This window comes from Sturnira hondurensis, unplaced genomic scaffold (assembly GCF_014824575.4).
Source record: "Sturnira hondurensis isolate 20B ecotype Veracruz unplaced genomic scaffold, ASM1482457v3 Scaffold0013559, whole genome shotgun sequence".
Classification (NCBI taxonomy): Eukaryota; Metazoa; Chordata; class Mammalia; order Chiroptera; family Phyllostomidae; genus Sturnira; species Sturnira hondurensis.
The window spans coordinates 4,366,275-4,383,174 of record NW_028086190.1 but is presented as its reverse complement, the minus strand read 5'-3'; the positions used below and the strand labels follow the sequence as shown (position 1 = coordinate 4,383,174).

Below are 16,900 nucleotides of genomic sequence, written 5' to 3'. Positions count from 1 at the left end.
GGATTTATAACATCAGGATCTAAAACGGAAAAAAATATTGCTGCTAATCCAATTTAAGTTTATCCATTTAGTAATAATATAAAAATATACATTTGAGTATGACAATGTTCAAGTAAAATGTTGATAAAAGTAAAACAAAACATACAAATATTATTAGGATGTTACTTTTCTCCTGCTGCGTTTCACTTAAATATTTTGTTAATCTTTCAGGGACATTTTTAAAGACACCCCATTGGCCCAAAAAGAACCTACTATACTGTGTATTTTCAGTATTATTTATCGCTTCCCAGTTCCTTGTTTTTACCCCTGTGATATTATAATTTCACCTTCATTCTTATTTTGAAAGATACAAAACAACTCTCCTTTTATTTTAATGGTGATGTAAGAAAACAACCCTAAATTTGTTTTAAGATCAGATATAGAATAGGAAAAGCCATTTATCAGAACATTTTATATTTGGAATAATCCAGCTGCATCTTAGAAAACTGAAAAACACATTAAAAAATCTTTCATTTCTTTAAAGATATTTTAAAATATCCTCTCACCAGTTTATATTATAAAGTGGATCCATAGAAAATTAGCATAAATGAAGTACAACTTTTTTATGGATAAAATCCTATACTTAAGAGTTGTGCTAAAGCTGACCTATGCCCTAGACTACAGTTAATAAATTTATCTCATACATTTAGTTCTAATTTGCATGAAAATTCTGAAGACAGAAGGGATTTAGTCCAATCATTCACAGATTAACAATCTACTGTAACTACCTGAATTGCCAGGAAAAGATCTCTCTACAGCTTTATATGCAATCAATGATTGCTGATTTGGGTGAAGGGGGAAGGAGGGCAAAGGCATGGGGCTACCTGAAACTGCAACTCTGTGCCTCAAAGCTATGGTTCACTTACACACCTCCGGATGCTCATATTCCTGGAATCATTTGGACTTTTATATAAACAGTTTCCTTTGTAACATCAGTACTTGATTAATATCACTGAGCCAAATTCCATTTACGGAGAGTAATACTGAAGAAGGTCCTACTCTTCCCCATGTTTTGGATGAGGCAAGTTTAAAATAGTTTTCTTTCAATAATGAACACTGAATCTGTAGGCTGCTACTGGGTTTCTGAGGCTACATTCCTCACCGAAGACTCCTTTCTTACCTTACACCTCCACCCCTGATTTGCTCCTCTACTACCTCTGGGGAAATCCCCAACTCTATCATCTGCTTGATGGCTCAGGGTCTCTTCCTCTGTCAACAGTCCAAGGACATTAGTCAGGCTGTAAAACTTTGCTGTATGTATTAGTAATTAAATGAACTGGTAATAATAGGGGCACAAAAGAAAATGCTAAGCAATAATAATATATGTATTTGCAGGTTATAAGGGGAAATGTTTCTCCCAAAATTTCTTACCTCACCTTCAATAGTTACCAAGTAAATATATTAGAACATCCCCAGGTTAGAAATAGTTTCTTAAACTAACATGATCATTAGTTAATGAACTCACAACTAGACTGAATCATGGTCAAAACAACAAAAAAGAGAGAACAGTGTTTCTACTAAAAACAAGCACTTTACAGACTATCCAATTATAAATTCAGATGTGGCAACCACGTTGGCATTAAAATATTTATATAATCTGAAGTGTGATCATAGAAGCTTTCATAAATCCTTAAAAAACAAAACAGAACAACAAAAAAACCCCTGCATTACCACAATTAAGGGATGATCAGTAAAAAAGAGATGATCTCTCAAGGACTATATGTTAACTCAGGCACAAAAGACATACATATTTTAAATAATTAATTTGATAATATTTAATTATTTTATTAAAATAGCCTAATTTTTCATGGTGTTTAAAAGCACAGTTCTTATATTTTTATTTACTGATTTGAGAGAGAGAGAGAGAGAGAGAGAGGAAGGGAGGAAGGAAAGAAAGGAGGAAGGTAGAGAGAAAGAGAAGGAAAAACACTGATTGGCTGTGGCACTTATTTGTGCGTTCATTGGTTGAGTCTTGCATGTGCCCTGACTGGAGGTCAATCAAACCCGCAACCCTGGCATATGGAGATGACACTTGAACCAACTGAGCTACCCAGTCAGGGCTTAAAAAAACACTTTTAAATTACAGTTTTATTCAGGACCTGAAAAATTAAGAAATTGTGGAGTTGCTTTATTTTATGTATATTTATTTACTCACTGGTTGAATCGCTGATTCACTTACTCTAAGCTAGCTTATGATTCAAATATTTTCTCTTCCTAAATAACTCTGTACATCTGGCACATTTGGGAATTAAACTTCTCAGATCATCATCTTTCTTTCTAAATTCTACTCTTTCTGTTCCTAAACATACAAACACTGGAACACCTCAACTACTTTCGTATATAAACACTTAAGTACTGGAATACCCATTTTGTATTTCTATGAATTCCAGGTCTATTTGTTTTAAATCCAGATTTATATACACTACAATCATTCCTTAAGGGAGTTATATATATTTTTAAAATATGGTCTAAATAAATATTTTGAGTAAGAGAATATTGTGGCTTCAAAGGAAGTTTTATTCTAAATAACATTTTTGAAACGACATAAAACTTTGACATACTATTTATTCACAATAAAATAGAACCAATGTGATCACTTGCCAACTCACCCACACTTTAAAAAAATAAATTATCATAAAACTATCAAAGCCAGCTAAGCCTCAAAAATGTACATACTTTATAAGGAGACAGTTGGGAAGAGCAGAAATGAATAAACTTTCATTTTTACGGGCATGTTCATTTCTTTCTTCATTCAGCTAACGTACGAGTGCTACCCACTCACTGCTGGGCACTATGAACTACAGAAAATCCAGAGATGATGACAAAGAGGAAGAAAGAGGACACCAAAATAACGTACAGACAGTTGAGTCAGATTGTTTCCACCTAAATACACAGGGATCCTTGTGCAGGTCAGGCTAACTCAGGCTATCAACCCCCCATGATTCCAGGATCCTGACTGTACTCAGCAATTCTTCCCTCCATTCTTACAGGACCAGAATTCTCAACTCCCCTCAAACAATGGCATCAATAACAAACTTTGTTAAGCCTACAACTCATTAAAAGTAATTATTCCTTCTGCTTACTTTTACCATGGATTTCTTGAAAGAAAAATCCATGTAACTAAGCACCCAACTGCTTTCACTTCTTTACCACCACCTACATTTTATTTTCACAATCTGAATTCTGCTACTGGAACTGCTTTGTCCAAGAGGAATATTCTCACCACATCTGGTCCCCTTACTAGTCTCCTCGTCTTCCCAGACCTCAATGCAGCTTACAGCACTAACTTTTCTTCATGGAGACCAACTATCCTAGTTTTTCTGGCAGCAACTTCTCACTCTCCACTGTAAATAAATACAGGTGTTTCCCACGACCAGGCTCTTCTCTCTTTAATTTGGCAATTCCATCTCTTCCTACAGTTTCAAATATCATCACTACGCAAAAATAATCACTTTAGAGCCAAGAACTATGTTAAGAGGCAGGAAATAGATGGCAGAGCCCTTGTGGTCCAGGCCTTTACAGTCAGAGTTTGTGGGCACTGGGTTGAGAGAAGAGACCCTAGGAACAGAAGGAAGCACTTAAACAGGCCTGAGAAGCACCATCTCTCCCTTTTTATTCCTGTCTTTTCTTCTATTAAAGGTAGGATAGATTTATTTATTTATTCATTTATAATTTATAACAGTACATTATTATGTTATTATTCATAATAGCTACATTTACTAGATAAGTGACATTTTCTAGATCTTGTGCTGGAAACTTTATAAACTTTAACTCTGTTAATCCTCAGAAAATACCATGAGGTTTATACTATTATCACCTTTATTTCTCAAAACAAGGAAACCGAGGTAGACACAATTAAGTACCTTGCCTAAAGTTGCTCAACTGCTAATGTCTCCTGAATCAGACCCAGATCTGTGCGAGCTCTCCATCCCTCTGGAAATCTGGAGCTACAATCCCATCCCCAGTGAGGCAGTGGGAGCAGAGCCCCTCCCCGTGCCCACCACCCCATTGCCGCTGTGCACGGCTAGCGCCTGCTCATCTCTCTGGCTTCAATGCAAACAGTGCCCCCATCCCCCAAGGCAGCTGCCCTCGGATCCAAATCAAGGTAAATTCCCCACTAGTCACCTGTTTCACAAGGGATCTTTCTGTCACTGAACTTATCACAGTTGTGAACATTATAATTCACCTATAACCTATTACAGGTAAATAAAATATTATACTTATACATCTGTATGATTATTTGACTACGGCATGTCTTCCCCTCTAAACTTTAAGGCCCATCAAGGCAGGGCAACACACCTGCTGGGTGAATAATAGGTGTTCAAAAGGCACCTAAAGAAACGTATAATTCTCTGAGCCCCTTTCCTTATCTGTAAAATGACAGTAACAGTAACATCACAAGAGTGTCAAAAGACTTAAATAATGAATATAAAGTATGTGGCACTGTGCCTAGCAATAGTAAAAGCTCAATAAATAAAAAAACATTTACGACCTCAAGAAACTTTCCACATATGATATTTGAAGTATTTTTCATTATGATTCTTCCCAATATATTAAGTTTTTCCAACAGCTTGTAAAATGCTTAACACATATTTAGTCTTAATTAATAAATGAACGCTTTGACATACATGAGGCCATACTGTGCACACTGTCATCGTCTACAATGGATCAGACGGGGATTATTAGCTTTAATACCAGGGTTCAGAAATGTTTATATGGGTGTTACATTCCTCTTAAATGATGGGGTAGATTTCCCAATTATTAATCAGTTTATTTCTATTAATCATAGAAAAGGGGAGAAAACATACAATTAAAATGAGTATATTATAAACACATTCAAAAGTATATCTTAAATACAGAAAACAGGCCAGTTTAATATAAAAACATTCAATTCCATTTTGGTCAGTATCACTTTTATATTTGAATATTAAAGAAGAGTGCTTTTGAAAGTAGTTTGGACGAGTTCCAAAGCCCTACTCCATAACAGATTCTGTTATTGCTGCAACTAAAGTCTCTTTCACTTTATTATATTGAACTCTGCAAGTATATGTGAACTGAACATCAATCTCCTCACAAATGACATTTCTCAGCAAAGAACAGATTGATGCTTCAGCTAATATTTAGTGTACCTCACAAAGGAACTATCTACAAGGCTAATTAATAAATCTATCAGCTGTTCCTTGTTTGGGAACACACACAATTTACCTGACACAAAATAACAAAAGGCAAAAAATAAGGCCATGGGCAAATAGAAACATAAAACAGGAATCATTACTCTGAAGGAGCAGTCATAGAAAGAAAACTACTCCCATACACCAATAGAGAAACAAACAAACAAACATCTACTAAAAATAAAATTAATTTCAGTTCTGGGTTTTGTCTTATTTGCAGGGAGCTCTCTTCAAGTGTTCAAGTATCCCTGGCCAAATCTCCCATATGGAACTAAAAATCCTTCTTAAATCTACTTTCTTCTTGTTCATTTCCTGGGAGAATACCAAGATTTACAACTTGGATTGAGAAATTTTATTTAAGTCATTTAAAAATGTTTAATAGTTAAGTACATGACCTGTATTAAAATTAAATTATAGAAAAAGTCCATCATTAATATAGCATCCATTCTGTCCCATCAGTTTCTACTGTAAATGTAGGTGGTATAATCTACGTGTACAAATTAATTGTCTATAATAAATATCAGTGACCAGTTTCACTGTTTTTAGTTTTAAAAAGAACAAATGTCTTAATAAATTAAGTTTTCTAATTTGGAAGTCACATGCAGGTATCATAAACATGTAGAACCAGCCAACTGTACATGCATGGTGTCAAAAGACAAATGGACATTTTTATTGGGTGGGGAAAAATGTTCTTTGAATACTTCCGTCTAAAATGTATATTTTCAAAAAATTTATTTGAAATAAAATGTATATTTTATTTCAAATAAAAATATGAAAGCTAGCTTTCCTAGGATTGTCATAGAATACAAAGCAGTAATTACAAAGTAATAGCTACCAAGCATTATGAATGAAAAGAATGATCTTGTACATGGCCAAAAAGATGCACAGAGATTAACAAGACTTCCACATGCACTTACACATCTTGTGCATGAGAGCCTAAGACATAATTCAAGCATTGTCACAAAGATTCTAAAGAACTCACATGACAGTAATGGTGATTAAGTTAGTAAACAGCTCTCTGTGTAATCTGTAGGAGAGGTTTCTCTCTCTTCTATTTTCACAGAGCTGGTATGTACAACTAATTGAAAAGAAACAACTTTCAAAAGAAGCACTCTGAGTGTTGGCCAAGACCTGAAAAACTTACATGATACTGCCTTTGTTGAAGAACCCAGTGTCTTAAATTTGGCCAAGTTGCAATAGAGTTTGAGCAAAGAAATTATTTTTTCATGGTGGACAGCTTCTGAGCTTACTTCCAGCCAACATGGACTAGGCAACTTCATGAGAAATTTACTTTTACTTCATTATAACATGGTGAAAGTAAAAGTATATAAACTTACTGCGCTGCAGGATTTTGCAATCAGGTATGACAGTTGCATACAACTATAAATGTACTAAAATTCACTGAATTATACATTGTAAATGGGTAAAAATGTATGGTGTATGAACTACATCTAAAGGGGGAGAGCAAAACTTTCTGAATCACCTAGTTTTTTTTGGTGGCATTAAATAATTTAATTCGTAAGATATTATTCCCCCAGGAGACATAATGTGGCATAACATCCGTCTTTAACCCAGTAGTCCTTCAATATACGAATGCTACATCAGTGAATAAACAGAGGCAAACAAAAGAATTTCACTGCTGCTTAAATTTGAAAATCCCTTCTACTCTGAAATGTTAAAACCTAATATATCCATTTAAAGATTAAAATTATTTCAAAAATCTGTTGCTACTTTTCTATCAGGAAAATCTAGAACATCTTTTAAAAATTGGGGGCGGGGAGAAGGATCTCTCACTTTTAATGCTCACATACTAATATTAACATACTAAAAAAACTAAGTTGTTTCAAACTGACAATGATAAATTTTATCATGTACATTAGCAAAAATACTTCTCAATTTACCGTGATGAAAAAAATTACTTCAGCAAAAGTCAAGAAGTGAATTTGGTTTAGCTGGAGGAGGCAAAGAAGGAGAACCACAAACTTTTGAATAGGTGTTTACAGATGAGTGTGGATATTTCTATGACTATGTGTGAATACATAAATACAAACAGGGAGAAAGGGACATAAACACAGGCACATAAATTTTCACAGACATGGATCCAATGAGCATCTGCAGTCATTATCTTATGACCACAACCTGCTATCAATCGACATGAGGAAGACCCCATTTAAATAATTTAGGAGTTCAGAGTAAAAATCAACAGCGGGATATAGCCAATTATATAAGGAAAATACCCATGCTTCCATGGCATCAAAGCATATGCAGGCTTCGCGATGTGCGTGTTATGTTTTCCTTCCCCCAATTAAATTAGGTCTATGGTAATACAACCTATTTTGTTAGGCAGTTAGTAATATTAGAGAAACAGGAAATGAAAGGCATTTCAATTTGGGCAGGAACATTTTATTTTCTTACCTAACAGTTAACAATTAAGATATTCCATTTATTGCCTGAAAGTTTACAAATTTTACAGACTATTTAGGCAGCTGTGCTAGCTTAACTAGAAAGGAAATATTCTTTCCATGAACATACTTATCATCTAATTGAAAATAAGGGGTTAGCTCACCAGAAAAAAAATCACCACATTTAACTAAACCCAGTCTACATTTACCAGAATACACAACTTTATATGAGGAGTCAAAGCGCCTCCAATACCATCCGAATGCTAAGTAATATTCATCTCATTTCACCTTAATGTTGAATCAGCCATTTTGTATTCCATTGATATGCGTATCCTTTTTATTCATTTTCACTAATGCAATTTGAAAGGTGGTAATGTGATTATATTTCTCTGTGGCATTCATGAAAACAATTACTAATATAATATGATAGGGAAGACATTAATAAGAAAGGGATTTATATTGAGATGCAAGAAGACTTATAAACCTTTAAGCACTTGACAAAGAAATACTCCTCATTAGGAAAGAAACAAGACAAGATAAAGCTTAAATTCTGGTAGTATTTCAGAAGCAGCCTCAATCCTGGGAAGGACGATCTACACGATGGTACACAGGTCGGTGACCAAGCAGAGATGTGCGGCAGCAACCCAAGATTTACCCCAGGTTGTGCCGAACATAAGACATCACCCTACCTCGATGATGCCTCTCCTTCCCAGACAGACAGCATGAGAAAGACTCCTTGAAGGAAGAAGTCCCTCTCTATTAAAGGAACCAGCCACATTACTTCAAATGTCAAAACACAATAATCAACTTGCTTACGGAGTAAGACGTAGTAACATGGATGACCTTTTAACTAAATTTACTCCTTTAGGTTTGTAAAAAGAATTTACCTCAGTGAAGCAACAGACATAAGTTGTTAGTTACATTTTAGAATGCATCTTTTCAAATGACAACTTTGGTTTACCGAGGCCAATTGAGGCCGTCTTTGTGAGACTAATAATACCACATGTTTGCACGGTGCTATGAAGCTTGCATAATACTTCAAATATATTCTTGTATTTAATCACCAAAATCCCCCAAATTAGAGATTTTTCAAACAGCAGAAAATGAGACTTGGAGCTGTCCTTAAATGGCCACAGCCAGTAATCCAGGGCTCTTTCCCCTCTGCCTGTGTATGAGAGTCAAGGAGCTGAATAATCCCCCCTGCTATCCTCCTGCACAGTGAGATTTCCTCAGATATTTTTTCAGTTCCAATAGGAGTTTAAGACCAAATAAGAGATGTGGATGAAACTATACACAGAGGGAGAGGAGGGGGTGAAGGTTTAAACAACTTGAAAAAACAGGGAAACTGCTAAGTAAGCAGGTAATTTACACCAGGATTTTCTACAAACAAAGATGTACATTTTAGACAGACAAGCAATTCTGAAAAGCTTTCTATGAAGTTTTTAAAAGGTTATATTAAGAAAGTCCAAAATCCGAAAAAAGACAAAAGCATTCCCAAGAACACCTGACTTATTTTACATTATCTTACTTCTATCTGTCTTGGGATTGCCATTAGTAGCATATCTTAATAAACATTTTAATACCTACCATTGTGCATATAACTGTGCATCATAATTATGTCTGATAATGAAAGAATATGTTTCTTTGCCCAAGAGCAGACACTACCTCAGGAATCATACCTATTACAAATAATAATGATATGATGAACAGTCGACATGCCCTCTTATACGTTATTTATGTTAGGTCATAGATTCCCCAGAGGTCTGTGCTGAGACCTGGACTGGCTTCATTAGTGTGTCATATAAATCACTAAAGGCACATCTTGATTTTACCACTGGTAAGAGTCACTGAGATTTTTTAAGTGAAGCCTCTCAGGTAATACATTTTTAAAAAAAACAAATATAATATTATCATTTCTTCTAAAAGGCGGTTTTCTTAAATTCAAAGGGGTACATTCAAATGCTCAGAGAAACCCCACAAATTTCTATGGAGTCTGTAAGCATGTGAGGATAAAATGTGCCTTCAGGTGTTGAACAAACATTATTCTCTTTTTTCTTTTAAGGATTAGTAGGTTTAAAAGACAAAGAGAGACATACATTTATTTTAAAAAGACAGCGAAGAGCAGACCTTCTAGCTGCTAACAAATGCTTCAACGTCACTGGCAAATCCAGAGACCTATAGCTGTCAGGAACTCGGAGCCAACTCTCGAAAATTAAGAAATAAATAGAGAGCTTTGTGGAAAAAGAGGGTGTCTTCCAGAACAATGTGAATGTCATCTTGGGCATGTGGACTGGGTTCACATGTGTGTCAGCTGAATCAACATAATGGGCTATAACAGCCTCGAAGCAGATAATATGGTCCATTGGGTCAATAATCCGTGAACTAAGAAGGATTTACTTGATAGACTATAAATGGTTCATAAGAACTCAAGAATCAGTCCATCAGATCAAAAATCCAATTTTCATATGGTGCCTTTCTATGAATTAGCCAACAAAGTAATAGCTCTGAAGGACTTCAAGGTCTATCAGTTAAAAATGTACTTTTTAAAGAACAGTATAGAGGAGGAAGTAAGAATTAAATCTCTCTCTCTTGCTCTCCCACCCCAACCTATTTTAAAGGGTAAAATACATTTTATGATGGAAAGCTAATATAACACAGGAAATATTCTAGGAGCTTTTCACATTTCCCTGTGAGTGCTTGAATGTATGGATCCAAACAAATGAAATATACACACATGTTCTCTCTCTCATATGTCTCAACATGCCTACACATACTGTGACTAAGTAAATTACAAATCTATTTTTAGAATAGCAACTAAAAATAAAGATTTATATTTTATTTTTGCTTGTTTACATGATTTGTATTCAGGGACAGCATAGGGATATTGGCAAACTCTTTCATCTTCACATATGGAAAAGTGGGGAAAAGAAACTACAAAAGGTAGTTTCTACAAGACATTTTCAATATGTAAGAGAGAGAGAGAGAGAGGAGGATTAGTTCCTTGGATGGCTAAAGCTTGTATGGCCAGTGTTTTAGGTAACTGCAAATTCTGCCCACACTGGAAAGCAGAGAAATAGCAGTTTTATCTCTTATTTGTGAATTTCATTGCATATTCACGCTACCAGGTGATAGTGGGTGTAGATCAATTTTTTAAAAATACATAAGCTTATTTATGTGAATAATTGTATTTACTAAGTTTGTGGCAATGAAGAAAAGCAGAGGAAAATGCTCCAAAATTATACCAGGCTGTAATTAGAATTCTTAACAAGAAAGAATTTGTTTACCAGGGAAGAAAATGTGATCTATCACCTCTCTCTCAAAATGCTATTAGCTTCTCTTCATCAGCAGGATACGAAGAAGCTCTCTTCCTTCTTATGGCAGTAACACTATATAAAATAATAGACTTTTTACATCAAAGTGTACTAGCTACGGACATAAGTTTGGTCCTCTTAACTTTTACACAAGGAAAAGAAAAATTCCAGTAATTCTGAAATAGATAGATAAAACTTTTCTCTGTGGCTGCAGCCATGTACTATTATATGTAACTGCTTTTTTTTAAGAGCCCTATTGGTGCTCTCGGAAGGATTTTCTTTTATACATAGCTTTATCCTATAATTTTGTCCCTGTTGGGCACGCTGCCTAAATTTAAACACAAACAGTCAAGCAATGAAGAAACATTAACACATTTACTGTGAACAAAAACTCCCAGTTGTACAGTGAAATTTTAATACATTTCAACTTATCTCTTTTACTAATGGGGAGAGTACAAACCCTGCAGGAATTCGCTCTGCAAACTGGTAATTACAGTAGACTCGCTTTTTTTTTATAATGCGTATGTATAGTCAGGAACAAAAAAACCCTGGCTGCCCTTTTGATGTAAGTTACAATAGGAATGCTTTAAAAATTATGAAAATCTACAGCAATTCTAACAGAATGCATTCTTTCATGGAAAACTGTCCTTTATTTCTGTATATGAACACAAACAGACATATTTTTAGGTATCTGCTTTATACACCAGAAAGCACAAGCTTTATCAGCATGTGCTTTTATGTAAATTTCCCCATAATCTAAGAGTACAGAATAAATTCATTCCTTTTTGTACAAGGTTAGATGTGATTTTTGACTATCATAATTTATCGATCACATAAAGATGATATTCTTTATTCTATGCCTGGTTTTCGTACACTGTCCCCTTATATATTGAGATCTCATGGAGTCTCTTCATTAAATAATTAAAATTTTCAAACCAATAATTTGTCTCTCAGTACAGGCACATGTGACCCTGATGAAAAAGACCACACATACATACTTGCAGAGAACAAGAAGCATAATTGTAGTATTAATAACAATAGCACAGGTAGTTGACAGACGTGAAGTAAAATCTCTGTTGCTATTCACATCACTTGCTAAACGGTTTGTATTTATCTACCAAATTTTTGGTCCTCTAACAACTTTTTAAGCAATTGAAATCTAATAGACTGCTAAGAGGCTATCAATATATGTAATTCACATTAAATTCATGATTCTAAGTACTGGCATCCTGGCGGGGGGAATGGAAGCAGAGACAGCTTTTTAGGTAGACATGATTTTTGTAATATTTTGTGAATTTCAAGAAAAGAAAAAGTGAAGTTGCTAAAATGTCCATCTGTGACTAAGCAGCAGCTACAGATTCCAGGGGTATCTAAGTGAAAATGGAAATTATGGTATCAGATAAGTGATATAGCACATATACTACCAAAATGTGCAAGTGGCTGTATCCAGGCCATCTAATGCCAGGTGAGAGAGTGGTGAGAGGTAACATTCTCAGAGGCTTGGCTATGGCAGAATCCACCACTACAGGGAAAAGACATTTTAGATATACTCAAAACCAGTGTCTTACTCTAAGGACACACAACGAGCTAGCTCTTTTTCTAGGCAATACCAGGAACATTCTAACCTGGGGTCTACATGACATTATAGAAAAAAACCAACAACAAACCTCTTCCCCACCATTACCATCTTTCTGCTCCCAAAGGCGACTTTAATAATAGTGTGCCTTAAACAAAAAAGAAAAGAAGAGAGTAGGAGTGGGAGGAGAGGAGGAGGGGAGGGGAGTGGGAAGGAGAGGAGGAGGGGAGGGGAGGAGGAGGGGAGAAAGAAAAAGAAACCCAGGCTCATCACAGTTCAAGAGCTATGCATCAGATGCTGGCTCTGTTCAGGCAATGTGTATGTATCCTTGGGCAACACCTACCGCTTCTGTCTGCTCTGTCTGGCAAAGAAATGGCACATTTCCCAGTTTTTTAAACGCCAAATACCAGTACACATATAATATATATGTTATATATATATAATATATATATATTTATATATATAATATATATAGTGTTCTTTGCTTAAAGTTAGTTTTTATAGCTGTTCATTTTATTCCTTAATAAACAAAGAACAAACAAACAAAAGACACAGCACAATTTGGTTTTCTACAAAGCACCTCACAGTTTTTGTAAAACGACTGTTTCCTACACTATTCACACAAGTAGCATGTTCCACTTTGGTGAACCATAAATAGATCAGGAAAGTACAATTCAATGATTTCACTTAAACATTATCTGAATATCCATACAGCTGACAGTGAATGTTTTAATATTTTATGTTTGATCATATCCAATAAATGTGAAGCTTATCATTTAATTATAAAATATATTACCTGTGGTTCAAGTTAACACTGAGGCATAATGCTAGATGGCATGCCTCAGATATAAATATGAGTGATAGAATTTTAGAAGTGGGTGTGTATTTATACAGTATTATTTTTTTCAGACTACTAGTCTAGACAGATTTGGCCTTTCACTCTTAATCAGAGATTAACACATTTTAAAGTTAGACTACATGATGATTACCTAGCCAAATGCTAATTATCAAACATCATTGCAATATTTATCTCCATGAAAAAATATTTTAGATTTTGTATATCAATTCACTGAAATAGAATCTCCCTCTAATTAATTTACTTGCTTAATTTTAAAATATCAATGGGGAGGAGGAAAAATCCTACAGTGCTGAAGTTAGTTTAAAGTGGTAGTGTTTTGTCAGCTACTAAAGCTTGTTTGTGTGGGGGGCCATCATACCCGAGTTAATAACACGGGGCTCTCTGCACACAGGTGTCAGGTATGTTCCTTTCCATTTGAGAAAACAACATATAAAGAAAAGGGGTGAGAAATGTAAAACCTGTGCTAATGACGCCTCCAATGGGAAACTGCTTCTTGCTTTAATTTGGGATCACCGAAAGTAGTGCTGGTGCACCTTTTCCTTCGTTATTTAGACATCAGAGGCAGTTTGTACACTGAAGGTGCAATTTACCAACGTTCTGAGAAAACAAAGTTTCTTAGCACAATCTCATCTTTTGCTATGAGCCACATGTTTGCATTTCTTTAAAAAACAAAATAAAACAAAACCCTTATCTATTACATATAAAAGAGAACATGTCTGTATCAGAATCATCTGTGGCACTTCACAGAAGCACAGTGGTCCAGAAGGACACTCCAGAATTAATGAATTAGAATCTCAAGGGCACTTACTCAACCCCAAGGGACTGCACCTCATCAAATTTTGCACCCCAGACAACTGAGAAGTCTCACCCTAGTCTTAGCCCTGTAATTATTAATATCATTTTGGTGCTTGAAAAAGGCATGGAATTGTGCTGAGAACTAAACAAATGGTCCAAAATGCAGAAAGATGTTCTGCTGGAAGAGTTTCATGGGTGAAGGGAAATCCCAAACTTGTTTCTCATCCCTTTGGACACTGCGAGGGAAGTAAGCAGTTTCCTGAGGAGCCCTCAGGAGCTTTCCAGTGTTAGAAAGCAGAGCCTCTCACAGGGAGCTGTGGTCCAAGCCAACTGTTGAAGCAAGTTCCCACTATGTCCTCCTGAGCCTGATAAGGATGGAGAGGAAAAGAGGAAGCTAGAGAGGCCCAGGGTCTGAGTACCTAAATGGCTATCCATTTTCATTTTAAATGGATACAGGGAAGAGGCATAAATGATTAATAGTGATTAATCAATTCCCTCAGTAATTCCCTTCCTTCTTACTGCCACCACTCACCAATTTTCAGTATGCATTTAAAAAAGTAGGTTTGCCTACAACTGGCAATGACTGTAGTCACACTTTTCTACAAATGGAAAGCAGATAATACCTGTAAATTAAGATGCAGGAAATATAATACCTGTAATACCTATAATACCAGCAGATAATACCTGTAAATTAAACATGCAGGAAAGTGCCTAAACGTGACCAGCAGAGTCCCTCCAATATATCTCTGCTTAGTAGTATTTCTCTTCCCTCCCCAGTTCCATCCTTTGTGTATAATCATTGAAGTATGGAAGCCATCAACTTCTGACATACTTAAAAGTTGCTAAGGACAGGGTGCTAATCTGCTTCATATATTTTTTGCTACTTTAAACCCCTTACAGCAACTAAATCCATCATTCCAGACCCTTATGAGTACAAAGCAAGTTATTCTCCTAATTTATGATCATTGTAAGTGAATTGGGGCAAATGCCTCCCAAACTAATTTTTGAAAGACTAAATATGCCCTCTTCTGGCTTCTTATTTAAGAAAGAAAGGAAAAACCCCAAAGTATTAGTTTATTAGATGCATTAAAATGTGAGCTAAAGAGTTGTCTCCTAATGTATTATGTTTACTACTAATATTAATTACAGAATAGAGATTTTTCACAGCTAAGTGATAATATTTGGAAGTCTCAATATTGTCTAAGGTGAGGATACCTCTCAGTGACATGGTGCTCAGCAAAGGGGCTTTCAATGATTTTTTCCAAAAATAACAACGTTGAAGATGATATGCATTGCAGAAACATGGGTCAGAAAAAGGGAAAATCAAAATATGTGTACCCACTAGCAAAATTTGAAAGAAAGTCCTCCCCTCAGTGCCACATGCCCCATCCCTGCGCCCACTGTATGCCCACGCAGGCCTGCTTTCACAGCTCCAGCAGACGGCTATGCCAATTAGTGTCAGCTGTGATGGGGTTTTAGCCACATGGCCCTTTATCTGAGAGGAAGTAGGCTGCAACCACCGACGTACTGTACAGAGGCAACCTAACAATCCATTAGGTGGAAATGACTTTTCAGCCACTTCCTCCAGGGACTACATCAGAAACTGATGACTTACACAGATGGGAACATTTTTACATTTCTGTATTAACTACAGCCAGGAAGGTGGATTTTTATCATTTAATGCTACCCAATCACTTCATCCCCTTTCTCCTCTACATTATTCCTCACTCCCTATAATACTGATATACAACATTACCTAATAAAACAATGAAGTAAATACTTTAGAAACAGAGGGAACTGTTTCACTGTTTGCACTAAGAGCATTCTGTGGGTCTTTTGGAGCATCCACTAAAACTTTTGGGAATTGCTGAAAACAAGAAATTTAATGACTGGAATATGGTTCTGGAGTAGTAGTCTGTGTTTTGAAAACATGCTGATGGTTACCCTTTTATGTCTCCAACTGTTAAACTGGTATTAGATTTGATTAAACCTATCAAAAACCAAAGTAATCCTACTCCTTAGTCCAGAAAAGAATAGAGTCAAGCACTGCAAACAGGAGTGTTCACCCTTTTAGTTGCAAAGTCAAGGCTCAGGCCCTAACCCAGCATTATATTCATGGACAAGTGCTGTTACAGTGCTAAAAACAAAATTCACCTCCATTCATAGCATCACATAGAATGCTGATGTTCTGCAAGAAAACATGCAATCAGTTAAAGTTTAAATTTTAATACTCTTTAAAATGTGTATTTAAAAACAGCCTTGGCTGGTGTAGCTCAGTGGATTGAGCGCAGGCCTGTGAACCACACGATCCCGGTTCGATTCCCAGTCAGAGCACATGCCTGGGTTGCAGGCCAGTTCCCAGCGGGGGACACATGAGAGGCAACCATACATTGATATTTCTCTCCCTCTCTTCTTCCTTTCCCCTCTAAAAATAAATGAATAAAATATTTTAAAAATGTATATTTAAAAACAAACATAGGTTTATTAAATGCAACCCGTGTAAATAGTTGTTAAATGTTTTAACAACCAGGTTTGTCCTAGCAAATCCACTCAAAAGAAGTGCATGTACAAAACTGCTCACTTGACGAATGTCACTTTAAAACATTTTATATCCATGTACACAAACTTTATCAACAAGCACATCTCAAGCACTTTCATAATAGAGACATCCAACAATCAAAACATACTTTTTGGTCCAAGATGCCTCAGTTTGGACAGAACCAAAAAGAGATAGGAGTATGAAAATA

General features: G+C 35.7%; 1 protein-coding gene across 4 annotated transcripts in view; it reads right to left on the bottom strand.

Annotated features, from left to right (window-relative positions):
• BNC2 (basonuclin zinc finger protein 2) overlaps positions 1-16,900 on the bottom strand; it is a 425,587-nt gene that overhangs the window by 149,684 nt on the left and 259,003 nt on the right. The gene's annotated exons all lie outside the window — the stretch shown is intronic.